Below are 17,336 nucleotides of genomic sequence, written 5' to 3'. Positions count from 1 at the left end.
AAGACTATTTTACAATTTTTTTCTTATTTCTTGCATAACACAGAATATTATTTTTAGCAAATGATTCTCAAGCACATGACTTCTGTTTGAGCTAGATAATGTCTTCTGGAAAATAATTCAGTCTTGACTTCACTTGCTAGGGATTCCACTGTTCTTCTCAGTAAAATGCCCTCTTTATTATTCCCCATCAAACTTCATTTCTAATTGCAGCTTTCCTTCAGTTTTCAGTCATTTTATCATGTTGCATTATATTACATTGCATTATGTTATCTACTTAAGATACCTCAGGAAAATCTGAGATCTTTTTATATATATATATATTTTGACAAATATTCATCTACACAGATCCAGTCTCTTCTTAATCTTCTTGCCACTAGCATTCTCTATGCTATGCAAATTTGATGATGATTGTTTATTCTAGCAGTGCCACTTTCTTGCCCTTAATTTTTTTTTCAGATATTTTTCTTTTAAAATCAGTGTGACTCGTATTAACATCTGGCAATGTACATCCAGAAAAGAAACATACATGAAGTAACAGCTTGGTCCAACTGTGTTTCGGAGCAAATGAAGTCAACAGAATTACAACAGCAGAAAAAATGAAGGCATTAATAAGTTGTAGAGTGGGCTCTTTGACCTTTTAAAGAATAAGATCTTATTGATAATAGTTTTGATATAAATAAAAATTAAAAAAAAATAGCAACAGCAATGCAGAACAGTCAGGATGAAAAAAACAGATGATGGAGACACTAATTTGATCAGTATGCCCACAACACTACATAAAAAGCAATCCCTGTAGTAATTTAGATATTATTTTTTGTCATCACAACTGCGCTGTAAAAGCCTGCACCGCAGCGTTTTGTCCATTAATTTACATATATATAACTGCATTTATGTTTGGAGTTCTTTTCTCTTTTAGAAAGCGTAAAGCGGGCAAATCCCTGCTATGACAGACTAAGCCCAAGAGACACTGAAAAGATAACATCATAGGCTGGTGAGTATAGTCCCACAGCCAGATCAGCATGAGAGAGAAAAGGAAAGATATATAATGAAATACAAACATATTCTGAAAATGCTGTAGGATGAAACAAAGAATCTAAATCAACAAATAGGATACCTACTGCAAAGGCCACTTATTGAGCTGCATGGTAATGAGAGTCTCTTCTTTTAAAGAAAAACTGTATGTAAGTACAGGAACAAGAGAACAAACAAATGGAACTCCTTAAGCAATAGAACTGTAATAAGTTATTCATTAATGTATTGTTTGAATAAGTAGTAACAGATATTTAAAGTGGGTGTTGGAATTAAGCAACACTTTTCATTGACAATCTGAAACAAAGAAACCTCACTGAGAATCCACAAATATTCAAGATATCTTATTACTATTAGAGTAAATCTGAACATCAAAGTTTAAAGTAAAAATATAATAGATGACTAATGTACCAAAATCCCTGGAAACAAACAACCACAACCAGCAACCACAGAACAATAAAAAAGAAACCAAGAATAAAATAAAACCAAGAAACCAACAATAAAATAAAAACCAAGCAAAAGTAAGGCAGTGCAGTGCCAAATGATAAAAAATGAATGAATGTTGAATATTCTTTAAACGAATAAATACCACATATTGATTTCCATCCCATTCTGAGTCACAAAACAGGAAACTAAGACTATCTAAAAATACAGACTGATTTCTTAGATAGTATATATGTTGGTAGACTAGTCTGATGAGTTCTGGAGCTGTTTTTCACACTAAAGTTACTTTTTCTCATTTAGAGGGCTTTCACGGTATTGCAAATATTGGGAAGGAATGTACAACCCGCATCTTACTTAGCTCGATGTCCCAGAGAAAGGAAAGAAGGCAGTTCATTTGCAGGAGGCAATACCTCCATTTTGGACTTCCTCTCCTCTTTTCTCTTTTTCTTTTCCAGTGATATTGTCATACAATTATGCACACATGCCATAGGACAGAAGTTGAACTGATACCATGTATTTCTTTCTGCAAAGGTGAGACGCATCTAGCTGTGCGCTTGTTCCAGCAGGAATAATGTGGACTCCGCTGCTACCCCTGAAAATACTCTGCAAGTCTGGTGTGATTAGGGGGTCAAGCTTCCTCATGTTGAGGAGGATCCCAAACATAGTCTTTTGGGGCTGCTTCTGTTACCTTGTATGCTGAAAAGAGACACATCTGTCATTTAGGCATCTGTCTACTGCAGAAGGTTAGACTGCTTGGATCCTATGTAAAGTGCCCCTTTGTTTTTCTTCTTGATTCCATATACAGACAACAGTGAGAACTAATGCAGAACCTGGATGCCCACAATTGCTTCCAGATGTCTTCAGACGTTCTTTCTTCTTTCCATTGGTCGCAACAGAGTTAATATTATAGGTCTACTCAGGCCTTGAGTTATTATAGAAACATTGTTTAATTGCAAATAGTATTTGGAAGGACTTTAATGATAACCACCAATCTTTTGAGAAGATAAAGACTAAATATTTAAAAAAAAAAAAAAGCAAAGTGATTAAATGGTTCTTAGTATGCTTCAGCTTAATGGTACTGAGAGTGTGAAACACCATGCCCATAAATAATCCCATACTGCTTTTTTTTTTTCTTTTTTTCCTGGAGACCTCACTTGCATCATGAGATAGTATATATATATTTTTTTCAAATAAATTCTGATCACTTATGTTACTGTGGAAATTTCTTTATGTAGTAAAGTTGACATAAAAATACTTGTACTGAACAGAAAAACACTGAAGTAGTTTTGTTAGCAAAGGTTAAACAGGCTTCTCAGTAGCAACTGTAGAGATTATCTGCTCAGTGTCTGCATGCATATCCTGCCAAGTTTTGGGCAATAATTCTGAGATATTTTAGTATATTGAGTAAGTTGCATTATTTGAGGATTCTAAGGGAATAATCTATTCATTTCAGCTGATAGGGGAGTTTTTAAAAAGTGAGTTTTGTCAGCAGAATTAGGAGCTTTAAATTTTTCTATTTATGAAATACTGAAGTTGTACTTCACAGTAGAAAGAGGTATTTATTCCCAGTGATCTTGACAGGATTCTTCTGTTTGCAGACTCCCTGATCAATTTGCAATATTCAATATCATTTTTTTTCTTAGTGCTGAAAATATGTTTGACAGTGTTTTGCATACACAAGCCAAAGGAGGGTAATTATTTATCAGCAAATATATTCTAAGTAGTTTAATTTATGCTATGACATAGAACAATTGCAATCAAACAATTATGCCTTGTTGTAAGGTGTAACTATCATTTCTCAGTGTTTAGAATCTCATTTTCATCTCTAACAAATGCAGAATTAGAAATAAAAACAACACGGGAAGAAGTTGCCTATCTTTTCAGGGGACTGAATCAAATTTATTTTAATCAAAATGGTTATTATATGACCTATTGCCTTCCAACAAATATTCATCCATATGCAGCATAACTGACAACTTTATTTGCAAAGCCCACATTTATAACAGGTGTGTAGTAACTTGGAAAATAGACTGTGCACAATAGACATAGACAAAATGGCTGCTGGGGAAATCTCCTGGTTGATAGGGTCTGAACTGCCTCATCTTTGATTTAATAAGTCTGGAATCACTAACATCTCCATAAATTTAAACCTAATTCCTACAAGGCGTCTGAAAACAAACTAATTTTCATTGTTTTATATTTAACTTTTGGTTTTCCTTTTATTAACACAAATACTCAAATGTTAACACATTTACTCAAATGTTACACAGAGAGATCAGCAATCTTATCCAATGAATATTAAAGAGATGATGTTGTGTGATCAAATACGGGTGATCACAGCCTTGATAAAATTAATATAAAACAGTGTTAATATAGTTAACGGAGTCCATATTTACTTGCTTATGAAATAGTTTTCTACAGTAAAAGCAACAAAATTTAGTTTAGTAACTGTGCCGAAGGCATTGAATCAACACTTAGATAAAACAAGAGTTGTGTTACAATAAAAGCGCTGTATACTCACTTAAGCTTACATTCATAGAGATTTACACAGTCAGTCATACAAAGTAATAAAAGCAACTTACTAAAAGATGAAAGAAGTAAGTGGACAGGAACGTGCCTGTGCATGTGGACAATTAAAAACATTATCCATGAATGCATCCAAGAAGTAAAAGAACAAAAGGGAAATATTTATATATTTTTCCTCAAATAAAACCTTAAAACAGATCCTCAAAATACTCTTTCAAGTGTAACGAAGACAATTTCTATTAAATATACAGCACTTAACTGAAAGCTTTTTCCCTTTCCAGTAAAAGATAAAATTAAAGATGCATAGCAAAGTTACATCCCTTACTGAATCATATCCATTGTACACTATGATATTTGGCATGCTGGTGAAAAACAAAATGTTCTCTATAGTCTATTTAGAAAAGTCACTGAAAATTATTCTCTCCTTACTTACAGAAAAACTACATTTTTTAATGTGCAGTTCAGCTGTACAGAAAATAAAACCTATCAGTCTTCTTTTTAAAAAATAAGAAGAAAACATATTAATGCATGAGACTATGATGGAATAGGTATTTTGATGCAAGTCAATATAGTATATTTTCATTTCTTTGTTAATGTTTATGCTAGCACTATAGGAAAGAACTGCTATATAAGTTCCTAAATATTTGGAAGCATCACGATAATTTAGACATCTCAGAAAACTTTCCCAGAAAGGCTGTAAGAATCATCTTTTTATAAAATGAAATACTTCAACTTTGTTCCCAATAGAAGGAACGAAGTTTTATAATGGGGTCTTAGAGATACAACTTGAAAAATAGGGAAAACAGGGTCCTCCACAGACATTGGCTTTTTCATATACTGTATTCCCTTGCAAATCTTGGAGATAAGTAGGTACGGTTAGTGTCTCATTCTAATTTATGCAAGTAAGTAAAATGGGTAAGAGAACTCTAAGTAAACCACTAGTTTCGGCCTATCAATTAGAATGTAAATCTAGTCAACTGAGACACAGGTAGCTGTCTACTTTAGAGATGTCTAAAGTTTTGAGAGATATGTTTCACCAAAAGAGGCTACAAAATTGTTTATACTCAGCACCAAATTTTCTTTCTTCTGAAGAGCAACAAATTTTTGCCTGTTGACATAGTGCTCTCTCACTGTTATGAGTAGAACATAGAAGTGAAGGTGTTTTCAAAAACAGGAATTAAAATTTTGGTGATTAAAGGATGCTGGGAAAGAACATGACCAAAAACCTCTGGAATTCAAAATGAGTTCCAATTACAAAAGTTTTTAATCACCACCATAACTGTTCTGGCTTTCTGAATCAAGAAAAAATATTATCTTGCTGTCTAATTGTACAAACTACAGAATTCTCTCTACTTAAAAAAAAATTTAAAAAAATCAAGTTATTGGACTGAAATGTGCAAAACATGGGTCATTCCCAAAATAATGCTTCCAAGTTATTTCCATAGAAAATAAAACAAATGCAAAGAGCACAACACTATTTGATACAGCAAATTCTCAGCTACAAAACACTTCTCATCACTATTAGCTATGTATTTTTGTCAGCAATGAACAAGAGCCTGCATACTATGCTTGTAAAAATCTGCACCCGCAGAGGTGACCTACTGTTTCACCATTGCTTTGATGGCATAATTGCTAGGAAAATGTTGCCCGCACAGTCCATCTTTCATCAGTCCAAGCAGATCGAAGTCAGAAATGCAAAATCCAGATTGTACAGTGGGTGTGGTAGAACAGTCCAGCCAAGAATGACAATGTGCTCCACAGTCTTCAAACTGGTACGAGGCCTGAAGTTATCGCATTGCAAGATAAAGGTTGTCTTCTTCTCTGGCCTGACTCTGGAATTTCGAGCCTTCAGCTTAATCAGGCATCACAGTGTAGCAGTCAGAATCAATGGTTTGTCTGGGTTCCAGGAAATCCATGAGGATCACACCTTTCCCATGCCAAAAGACAGTGTACATCACCTTACACACTGAGGGCTGCGTCTTGAACTTTGTTTTTGATGGGGAATTCACACGCTGCCGTTCCATGGACTGTTGTTTTGACTCTGGCTTATAGTGGTGACACCACATGTCATCACCAGTAATGATGCACTCCAGGAAACTATCACCTTCAACTTCGTATTAGTTCAATAGGTCCTGACAAACTTGCATACAGTGTTCTTCTGTTCCTGTGTGAGCATTCATGAGACCCACCTGGCACAAACTTCGCAATATTCCAGGGTTGCCACCATTGTTTCCAATGCATTGAAGCCAATATTCAGCTCCATACACGGTTCCTTAACAAGAATATGCCATTTTGTGTGGATTTCATGGTGTGATGTTTGTGCATGGCTGTCTGGAATGTGCATGATCTTTCATGCTGCTGTCACCACTGCTGAAACACGTCACCCACCGCCTCACTGTGCTCACATCCACTGTTTGGTCTCCATAAATGTTCAGCAAGTGTCAATGAATGTCAGTGGGTGCCATTTTTTCTGCATGGAGGAATTCAATGACACACCTCTGCTTCACACACACTTCCATGTCAGACGCTGTTTTGTCAGACTGCCCTTATGCTGCCATGTGTCACATGGCAACAAAATGTAACAGAATATTCATGGGAAGGTTCAACATCTACTGCTATACCACCAACATCCACCTCTGAGGATGTGGGCCAAAATAATAAAATAGGATGTATTACTTTTGGAGCAACACATATAATTAAAAGTCACCCAAAGTTTCTGAAGGAGACAGAAAATACATGATAATTTCACATTCCTGTGAATGGAATTTCTTGTTCACCAAGATACATTTTAACATTTTCCTGAATACATTTTGGAAAATAAAATGCCTTTGGGACAGTCAGTTGGAATGTCTACCTCAACAGATGTCTGTTGCAGGTATTGTCAACTTTTCAGATAAAATCCAGATCTAGACATTCAAGGAAAAAAAAGCAAAAAAGAAGTATAAGACAAAGCAAAAGCAAACCCTCTCAACTGAAATTTAAATAATACCTGAATTGCACACAGTAAATAATTGCCTCCATCTTTACTAGTAAGACTGGTCTTCAAGAATCCCAGGTCCTGGAGAATAGAGGGGAAGTAAATTTGAAGTAATGAAGACTTACACTTGGTGGAAAAGGATCAGATTAGAGAATGCTAAAGCAAACTGGACATATACAAATCCATGTGACCTCATGGAATGCACTCAGAAGTGCTGACTGGCTGATACCATTTTGATATAATAGTATTTGGATGATCATGGTATTTGGAAGATATGCCTGAGGACTGGAGAAATTAATTCCTCAACTAGTAACTCAAGAAGGAAAAGAAGGAGGACCTAAGGAACTACAGGCCAGTCAACCTCAGCTCGATCCATGGGAAGGTGATGCGACAGCTAATCCTGGGAACCATTTCCACCCCTATATTTGTCTACCTTTCTTGCTGCATCGAAAGACATAGTCTCTTCTGTTCTGTTCACAAAGTTTATAAATATTTTCTCTTTTCAGCACTACTTAACATATCTGAAGGTAGTTACAATTTTCCTTCTATACCTTTGCTGTAGGCTAAGTAACACCATTTCCTTCAGTATTTTCTCCGATATTTTTTTAGACCTTTGATCATTCTCTTGGTTTTCCTTTATAATCTCTCAAACTGCTCTACCTTTTTCCTCTAATGCATCATAGAAATGTTGATGAAGTCTTTGCCCTATTTTCCTCTGCAACTCCCAGACCTCTCTTTTGAAACCTATTTGTGAGTCTGCTGCTTTACTTGTTTCATATTGCAGATTATTTCTAAGTGCTGTATGTTCTATTTCATCTAATTTTTAGGCCAGTTCTCCAATTTGTCAAGATCATTTTGAACTTTATTCCTGCCTCCATTCTTGTGATGCCTCTCAGTTTCATGAGAACTGCAAATTTAATAAACATACTTTCCATTTCAATTTAATTTTAGTTCAATTTGTTAATAAAAACACTGAACAGAACTAGACCCATGACAGAAACCCGCATATTCCCACCTTAACCTTCCTTCTTTTTTGACAGTGAAGTATTGCCAAGGACTCCATGGGTACTAACAGCAAAGATGTTTAACACCCACCTGGTTGGTTTCAGCTGAACTATGATTTCAGATTTCTTACAACAGTGTCACAAGAGACAATTTCAAATGCCCTACAAAAGTCAATATATTACATCTGTTTTTCCCGCATTCACTGTTCTTGCAAGTACGTCATGGAAGGAAATTAAGCATGTCTACATTATTTACTCTTGACAAATGTTGCCTTCTAGGTGCTTAGAAATAAGTTTGATTATTTGATCAAAATTTTAACTAGGAATTGAAATTAGGCTTGAAGTTCTCTAGCTCAGTGGCTTTTCTCTTTTTTTATAGATGGTCAAAAAAACGATCTTTTACAAATCCTCCAATATTTTATCTATGCTCCACGGGCTCTCAGAAGCAACCTTTGAATGCAGAAACAGCTGTGTTTTGGTATGTTTTGAACATATATGTGCTGCTTTTGGCAGGGATAGAATGAATTTTCTTTGTAGTAGCTGTAATGATGCTACGCTTTGGACGTTTGATGAAACACAGTGTTAACACACCCATGGTTTACTTGTAGCTGAGCAGTGCTTACTTTAAGGACTTTTCAGCTTCTTGTGCTGCCCTCACAGTGAGGAGCTCCAGGTGTACAAGAAATGGGAGGTGACAGAACTGAAAAAGACCTAAGGGATATCTTGTACCATATAATATCATGGTCAGCAATAAAAGGAGCAGATGAGTATGTTTGCTTGGGCTGCCATTGCTGAGGGACTAGCCGGATGTCACTTGGCAGGTAGTGAGCAACTGCATTTTTCTTTTTTTTTTTTTTACTTCTCTCTTTCTGTCTCATTAAACTTTTTAAATCTCAACCCACAAGTTTTCTAACTTTTGCCCTTCCAATTATCTGACCTCATCCTGCTGTGGAGAAGGGAACAAGTAAGCAGCTGTACTTAGCTGCTAACCTGTGTTAACCCACAACAATACACCCATTAACAGTGGCTACACCTCTTCCACTTCTAAGCACACTCAGTGAAGACTTTACCTGTTCTGTTCGGTGCTTTACTTTTGTCTGGGGTGCTCCAATAAACTCTCACCTACTTGCATTGTGCCCATTCAGCTGTTTAAGTGATTGTCTTTTTTTGTTGTTTCTGGTAAAATAAGCTAGGATAGTTCATTTTCAGCTGAAACTCTTTAAGGCAACCTGTCTCACTTTGACTAAATGAGTTAGAAGGCACTCATAATGATGTGAAGGAGAAAGTGATTAGCACCTGGTAACAGGATGGGGGTCATTACCTCCGCAAGCAGCACAGCTGGAGAAAGGAAGCATGTGTTCTGGCTTCAGTTTTCTTCTAGCTGAGAAAATCTAGCACTGTGAGATATGTTACATTGAACATTAGGTTTTTTCACAGTTATTTTCCAAAATATCTTGCAGTTATCTAATACACTCTGTTCTTTCTTCTGCGTTGCTGAATCTAGCTAATCAGCTGTTGAAAGCAGAGGAAATTTCAGAGCTTTACCTCTACTGAATAATGGTATTTTTTTGCATGACTGCATCCTCAGTTCTTAAGATTATCAAGTTATTTCTGTATGATGTTCTTACACCTACTACCTTGAATTATTTTTCTGTACTTGGTATCATATGCACCTACCATTAGCGCATCATTATTTCTTTATATGGACATTACCAAAAGCATTAAATACAATTTGACATTGGTCTAGTCATTAAGGAATTTCACCAGAATGGAAAACCTGCAATTTGACTACACAATTTCCCCTTTAGCTACTGATATATCTTCCTCACATTTAGCTGAGTAATATCTTCTCCAGCTTAACTCATAACTTATGAGTTAAACTCAAGCACTTGTCTTTTAAGAATGATGCAGATAATGTTTTGAATGTTTTCCTGCTGTTCACACAAGACTCTCTGATAAGCTCAAAATGAGTAGGGGCCACAAGCGAAGGTAGATCTATTTCCTTGGTACAGGCAAAGTACCAGTGCTGCAGCAGATATGTTTTAGTGACTCCCCTGACATCCTCATTTATCATTAGCTCCTGCTCCTTCTGGTATTAATTGGAGGGCTTCCACAAAGCTTCAGTGGGAGAAGAATCAGACTAACCAACAGGGAAGATCTCCCACAAACTGAAACTGTTCCAGAATAATTGTAGATATTGGAGGTATATAAATTTCAAAGTCAATAAGGATAAAAATTTGAACAAAGGAACAACATTTAAAGGAAACAGCATTCAAGAACTCATGGAATTTGAACTGGATGAGTAATTAGGCAAAAGGCATTATAAGTTACAGGCTGTGATATATGTTGGAAGTCCTCTTTATTACCATCTCTAATTTATTAGGCAAATCCTAGGAATTTATACTCCATGGTGACAGGCACCGAAATTCACATATTATTTAATCCTTCTCTTTGTCTAATTGTAAATCTAGTTCTTCATAGGAAATTGTGTTTTAGGAAATGGCTTTCACTGACTTTCAGGCAGCACTATCAGGTAAAATAATGGAAGTATTCTTTTATTGCAGTGATTTCTATTCTTCAATAGCTTTAAGTCATGAGCAAAGGAACGTATGGAAACATTTGAAAATGCCTTTCCGTGTCAGGTGGTAACACCGTTTTAATGTTCAATTTTTGAAAAAAAAAATAAGAATTGCATTTACACTTTTGGGATGGCCTTTCACAGCCGTATATGAAAGGCAGTTGAGCACAGTTTTTCACTGCATGATCAGTTATACAATGATTATTGCTAATACTGAGGATTCATAGATGTAGATTCACCTGAAAGAGAAATATAGACACAAAAATATCTTGTCTAATGTGAAAACACAAGATAAGATTGAGGCTTGTATAGGAAATACTCTAGGGGTTAGAAATCTGTAAATAGAAAAAAATCCCATTTCCATTATTTCAGAAAGCAACACTGGACTTCTAGCTTGGGACACTAGTGTATATAACCTAGCTAGTCCCTTCTGAATAAAGCAAGTTGGCAAGTTATCTTGCCACTAGATACCTTAACAGATAGCAAATTCAATCTGATACTTTCTTACATTCATATACAATTGTCAGATTTACTAAAGGTAGTTTAGAATATGAACATTGATCCAAGCTTCAACAACCTAAGGAAAGCCAATTTTTGTGCTGCTATTTTATTGGAACACAGTCTAAATATTTTCATTGAGCTTGGTTCTTTCTTTTGAACAGGATCAGTTAAATGTTCTGTATGGAGATACATTTTCTTTAATACTGGAGAAACCAACGAGCCACAGTTAGCACAAACAGAGGTATATGAGCCACTGTTTCTGGCTGTGATTTTTCACCTTGGCATAAGGAGTCAATTTTCTCAACACAAAGTTAACTGCTAGCAACAGGTTCCCTCAGAAATGTTGTGGCATGAAATTAACTGCATGTATCATTAATGGAACTAGTGTTTGTGCATCACTGTTCACAGAAAATATTTAAGTAAATAAGGCAATAAACCCAGGAGATTCTATCAAATTAATGTGTTTAGGTACTATTTTCCAGAAAGAGAAGGCTATTAAAACGTTGCACTTGACAAATTTTTCTAAATTTTTCAGTTTTCCCAGTAGCTTTATCTTGTCTCTCTGTATGTGCTGTAGAAGTGTATTTCTCCTTATGAGATACTGATTCAGGCTGAAATAAGCTGCAAAGTCTTAACAGAAATTGTTCAGCCTATTCTGAAAGTGAGATGAGGAAAAACTTTTTTTTGCGCGTTAACTTTCTGGAGCTTATTTATTATCTTTGAGAAACTGACAGAGTTATAAAATCAAGTGATGGAGATCAAATTTTCATTACTCATATGAAAAACAGCTCTTGATTAAACAAGTTATGAGCCTCAGTTCATACATCCTGATGTATGGGATGTTAACACATCCTGAGAAGACCCAGCTCCTGATAATGGTGGATATGCATGATCATGTTGTGTAGACCAGGACTTGCCCTGAAAATTCTGCAGTAGGCCACAAGTGCTGAACAGAGACATGGTTTCCTTCTCTCTAACTCCCAGCTATTCCAGAGCTCTCATTCCCACCAGTTCTCTCACTTTCAGTCATCATCATATCTGTTTTCAGGGTTAAATCAGTTGAACGTCACTTTGAAGATTGTCTGTAATGACCAGTCACTGTCAGATTTCTACTCTAACACAAGGAAAATCACTACAGCATTCACCATCTAGTAATGGATTTTAAGTATAGTAGGAATTACCCAGGAGAAGCTATGGTGCTTAAAATATGTTTTTTAACCTCAGTGCGTTCAAATTGTGAGTTCTCTTTCAAAATCCTCAAGGTTATGCAGAATTGCTCCTGGGTGTACTTGATATTGGCTGGAACCATGATCTGAACAATCAAGCTTTAACAAAGTCTAGACTCTTCAGTGAATGTTGTTCTTCATTCCTTTGTGTCTTAGCTCCTTGCAAACAAATCAGAGCCAGTGACGCCCCTTTGCTTTAAGCTATGAAGGTAAGTTCTCTATTTAAAAAAATAATAAAAATGGTGTTTTATGGTGTTATGAAAAATAACAGGTATTGTGATGAGAAGAGCAGAGAAACAAAAAGAAGGAAAGGTGTAATTCCAGATGCAGGATTTGAGGGAGTCAAAATCCACTCACTGAGAAATTCAGGCTGCCATACTATTTATTCACTAATTTTCATCTTAAGACTGTTAGAATATGTAAGATAAAAGCTGCACAGGCAATCTCTTACCCTCTGAGTTCTTCATTTTGAGAATTTTAGCCACAACACCTTAAAAATTCCTTTCAGTCAAGTTCTTTCTTGAAGACAGCAAGAAGCTGACAGGAGGTGTATATTTGCATCTTGTCCCAGCATGGTGCTGGCATTCAGCCAGAGCACGCACCAAGAGCTAGCACTCTGAAGCAATCCTACGGGTATGCGTAGCTGGTGATAGCAGGGAAGTGAACTCAGCTGTCTCAGAAGCCTGTTCCATTCTTATGATAGCAATCTATACATAAACTCTTTTATGAACAGAGCAGTAAGAAACTCTTAACAGCCTCAAAACACTTGCATTTGATTTTGGATACAGGGAACCTATAATAATCAGTTTCCTTACAAAATGAAACAGCTATGTAAGATCAAGTTTTGCAGATACTACCTTTAAGAGACAAACGGACTACATTCTTGTCTTGAACAGCTGCAGTGTACTTTTACGATAAGGAATAAAATCAGACCCATGATGGCTACTAAATTACTTTGAGATATTTTTCTTTGATATTTTTCTTGCACTGAAACTGTTGCCTAACAGTAGTCAGTGCTGTAAACATATACACACTTATGTCAAGGATGAGATTTCAAAGAATATATTTTCTTTGCCTCCATGGAGATACATAGTAAAAATATCAATATAATATTCCAGTTTTCTTCATGTGGCCTATAGGGAAGTAATTAAAACAAGCAGTTGCCAAGGAAAGAACGGTAACTTTTCTTAGAGGGATGTATATCCCATTGTATACATCTGAACCAAAAATTATTACATATTGTAAGCTGCATGCTGGTAATAAACTTGGTGCTTTGTCATTTGTATTCTGGTGTTGCTGAGCTTAAAATAAACATCAGACAACTACAAGTTATCAGGAAAGCATAACAGTTTTCCTTTGCCTAAAAAATACCCCAATGCTAATTTTACAATGAAAAGCAATACATTTACAATTGGAACAGGAAATCAGATGAAACTCAGAAAGATCAAATGTTTCTGTTTTGCCATGTTAGTACATAAGCTTTCTATCCACATCACTAAAACCAAATCAAGCAAAAAATGAACTTTTTCCTAGTAGTGGGATTTCTTGTCTTTTAAAACTGAGTTCTCTCAGAACACGCTAGAAGAAGACAGAGATAAAACTTGTGAGTTATTTATATTCTCATCAGAAAGTATCCTGAGCATCATCATTCATCACCAGAACAGTGTTTAAGATGTATTATCTTCTCTGGAATTACCCTGAGTAAAATGAACGGTAAATGTGACCACACTTTATAGATGCCCATCTCCTTCCATTTGTTACAGCAAATGTTGCAGTCCCAAGTCCATCAGTCCAAAATAAGGAGCAGAACAAAGAGGATTCATGATTACAGAAAAACTGACTGCCACAGGACTGAGATATTTCAGTAATGTAACATAATAACTATTCATATAATCAATTTTAGGAAAACTCAGAAGTGTACTTGAATGCTGCAAATTTATCTTTTTTGTTTATTATGTGCATATGCATTTGCACATGTATAGGCATAATTCTGGCTGAAATTAAAGCTACCTATACATTTAACGCATTTTATATTGGACAGCTGTTGAATAAAATAAAATATAAGAAATAAACCAGGAGTTATTTTTAACTCCTTGACTCTGCCCTCAAGTTGAATTCTGGGATTCAGACACACACACAAAAAAAAAATCAAGTGATTTTTCCCTTTTGATCTCATGAGTCCTGAAGTTCTACCTGCATGGTAGAAGCAGCACTAGATCCCAATTCTCCTGTTTACGAAGCAGACACTTCTACACTGCTAAGTTTAAACAGTGGCAAAAGCCACTACCCTTTTAGGAGCAACAGAAAAAAGCAAAGAGGCTTCTTTGTCCTATTCCTTGCCTAAAATGTTGGCACTTCAGGTGACTCCACTCTCAAATCTGATTAGATTGACATCCTTATATTGCTTCTATGAACAAATTCCCATAAATGATCCAATCTGCACTTCCTTAACACTCTAGGTTGCTAAGTATTGTAAATTGTGGCACTGTGCAGGTAACAGACACATGTCTGAGTCACAATTGCTGGCATATTGAGTGGTCAGCTAAACCAGGATGTAGGGATAGAACAGTATAAGGAGAGGCAATCTCTCTGCCAGATTTAAATGCCAACCTACCACCCTGAGAAGCAGGTCTGTGAAACTAGGGTTCACAACCAAGTATTAGCTTCACACTGTGCTGTTAACACCACACCTCTAATTTCAGGCAGCTGAAGGCACTTGTCAGTCCTGCCTTAGTCTTTTGACCCTGGTGCTTGTACAGCCTCTCCATTCAGACTGCAACTATTGGACTGCTTATATGAAAATGCCAAGAGTTTTGAATACCTCCTCTGGGAGCCACCTGAAAAGAAACTCCACCACAATCTTTTTCTTTCCTCCCTACCACTGAGAATTCCCACATTAATTAATCATATTTTCAATATGCTTCATCATCAACGTACAACCAGTGATGAAGCATTGATTAAATGACTTGGAACAAAGTGTCAATGATTTGAAAAAGATTCATGTTTGAATCAGTCCTTCACTGCAAATAACACTACTGCTAACAATGAGAGGATCTGGTGCTTGAATGAGCTCACTTAATAACACTCTCATGTTAGATCATTTAATTAGGGAAACATCTATACGTAGTCAGTTCAGACCACCCTCCAGGAGTGTTCTTGCATTACTCACTGGTGTTAGAAAGCAGGCTCTGAAGAGTTATAAACTTTCTTTCTTCATCTACTGAGTCATAGGTTTCATCCCATGTTGCAGGCAAAATCCTGACCTCAGCTATTAGTGCTTTCGCAGCCCTCAGCTGGGCAACAGTTACTGACGTACCTTCATGTGATCTCTTCCATGCCTCAGAAATTCCAAGCAGCACCAAATGCAGCAGTGTATCTCCTAGCAACAGAGGCCATCATGAGCACATCAAGCTCATTTTCTAGTGGATTTCTATGGAAAAAATATATGGATAACAGATGTCTGTGAATCTTTGCAGCAGAGTTTGTGGACAGAATAACACACACACTGAAACTGGTAAAGTAACACGGTGAAGCACATCATTCAGCAGTCACTCCAGTTCTGGCACTGCAGCAGTGTAACTGCATTCATACAGCATAGGATCTGGATACAGCAGTCTTACTTTCCACATCAGACCCCCCACCCACTTATCTGAATTTACTACTTTCTGTACAGAAACAGCAAAAGTAAAGTCTACATGGAATTACCAATGCCTTTACACTATCTGTGTGTGCTTTAATAAATGCTGACAAATGGAGAATTGCACCAAATGACATGTTGTTGGATTTAGTCCCTCATGAAACTCATGAGTTGGTGCTCATTCCATGAAATACCTAATGAAGTGCAGGGTCTTGTCCCTACAGGTCTTTTTTTATGGCCTAAATCTAGGACAGGAAGAGAACAAAAATTTTCAGCTCAGAAATGAATAGCATCTATGACAGCTCTGGTCTTCCAGCATAACAGATTTTTTCACTGCAACAGTAAAGCTCATCTATGCAGGTGACGTACATTTCTTAGGGTCTGACACAAGACCGCACTCCCTGCTCTCCCTACCCCACACCCACACCTTCTGGAAAAATGTGCCAACACAAATCTCATCTGCTGCTGCCCCAGTGCAGAGTGCACTCCTTTTATCTTGCCCTCTCTAACAAATACATCATAAGATGTATTCTTGGAAAATAATGAAGAAAGAAAGGCTAGAACTCTAGTAAATTAAAAGTTCCCACTTTGTGTTGCTACAGATGTGATGCTCCCTTGGAAGACAAGAGGACAGTGAACGGGACGTGGCAGATGTGTAGTCATATTAATAAATACTCCCCTGGAAAGTGCTCAAGAACTCTGAGATTAATAAATAAGTTCATGAACGCACATAGGCAAAGCTGGGCAAGGGTGGGATGTCAGGTCTTTGACAGACTTGCACATTCCTTCTGCTGCCATCTCCATTGTGAGGCAACTCCATTCTTATGAGAGAATTACAACACATGTTTACTCATAGCAACTCCATTATGCAATGTTTACAAGTAATAGATTCATTTTTCATTTAAAAGCACTTTTAAATATGTGTCTTCTAACTAAAGTTCTCCTGTAGCCTAAATTTCCGTGAAATTTTATGTGTAATAAACACAGGTAGGACAGCAACCAATCTGCAGGCCACTGACAGTTTTTCAGTTGTGACTCTTACAAAGAAAAAACGTTATTCAGCCTGAAGGAACCAAAATGTACCCCATAAGAATTTGGTAATGCATTTTCACCTAAACAAACCTTGTTTCTTGGAATCTGTAAGAAGCTGTTTGAAGAGCTATTGATGTATCTGCCATTTTCAGTCACTCTTTTGGATTCTACTTTAAATCTTAGAACAATTCCTTTTTATGCTTTCAAAATTAATCATGTGCCCTTTGCTGTCTGAGCAGAGCAGAGCCCGTCTGAGCACAAGCCCTGAGACCCCCATGCTTGGCGTGCAGCTCTAGGCTCCACACTGCTAATGTCTTCTTAATGTGCATCTACTCGAGGACACTTTGGAGCACTGCTGGTTCTGCACATTTTCTATCTTGAA

Source organism: Numida meleagris, chromosome 1, assembly GCF_002078875.1.
Source record: "Numida meleagris isolate 19003 breed g44 Domestic line chromosome 1, NumMel1.0, whole genome shotgun sequence".
NCBI classification, from domain to species: Eukaryota; Metazoa; Chordata; class Aves; order Galliformes; family Numididae; genus Numida; species Numida meleagris.
The sequence above is the reverse complement of the archived record's forward strand: the minus strand, read 5'-3'. Positions refer to the sequence as shown.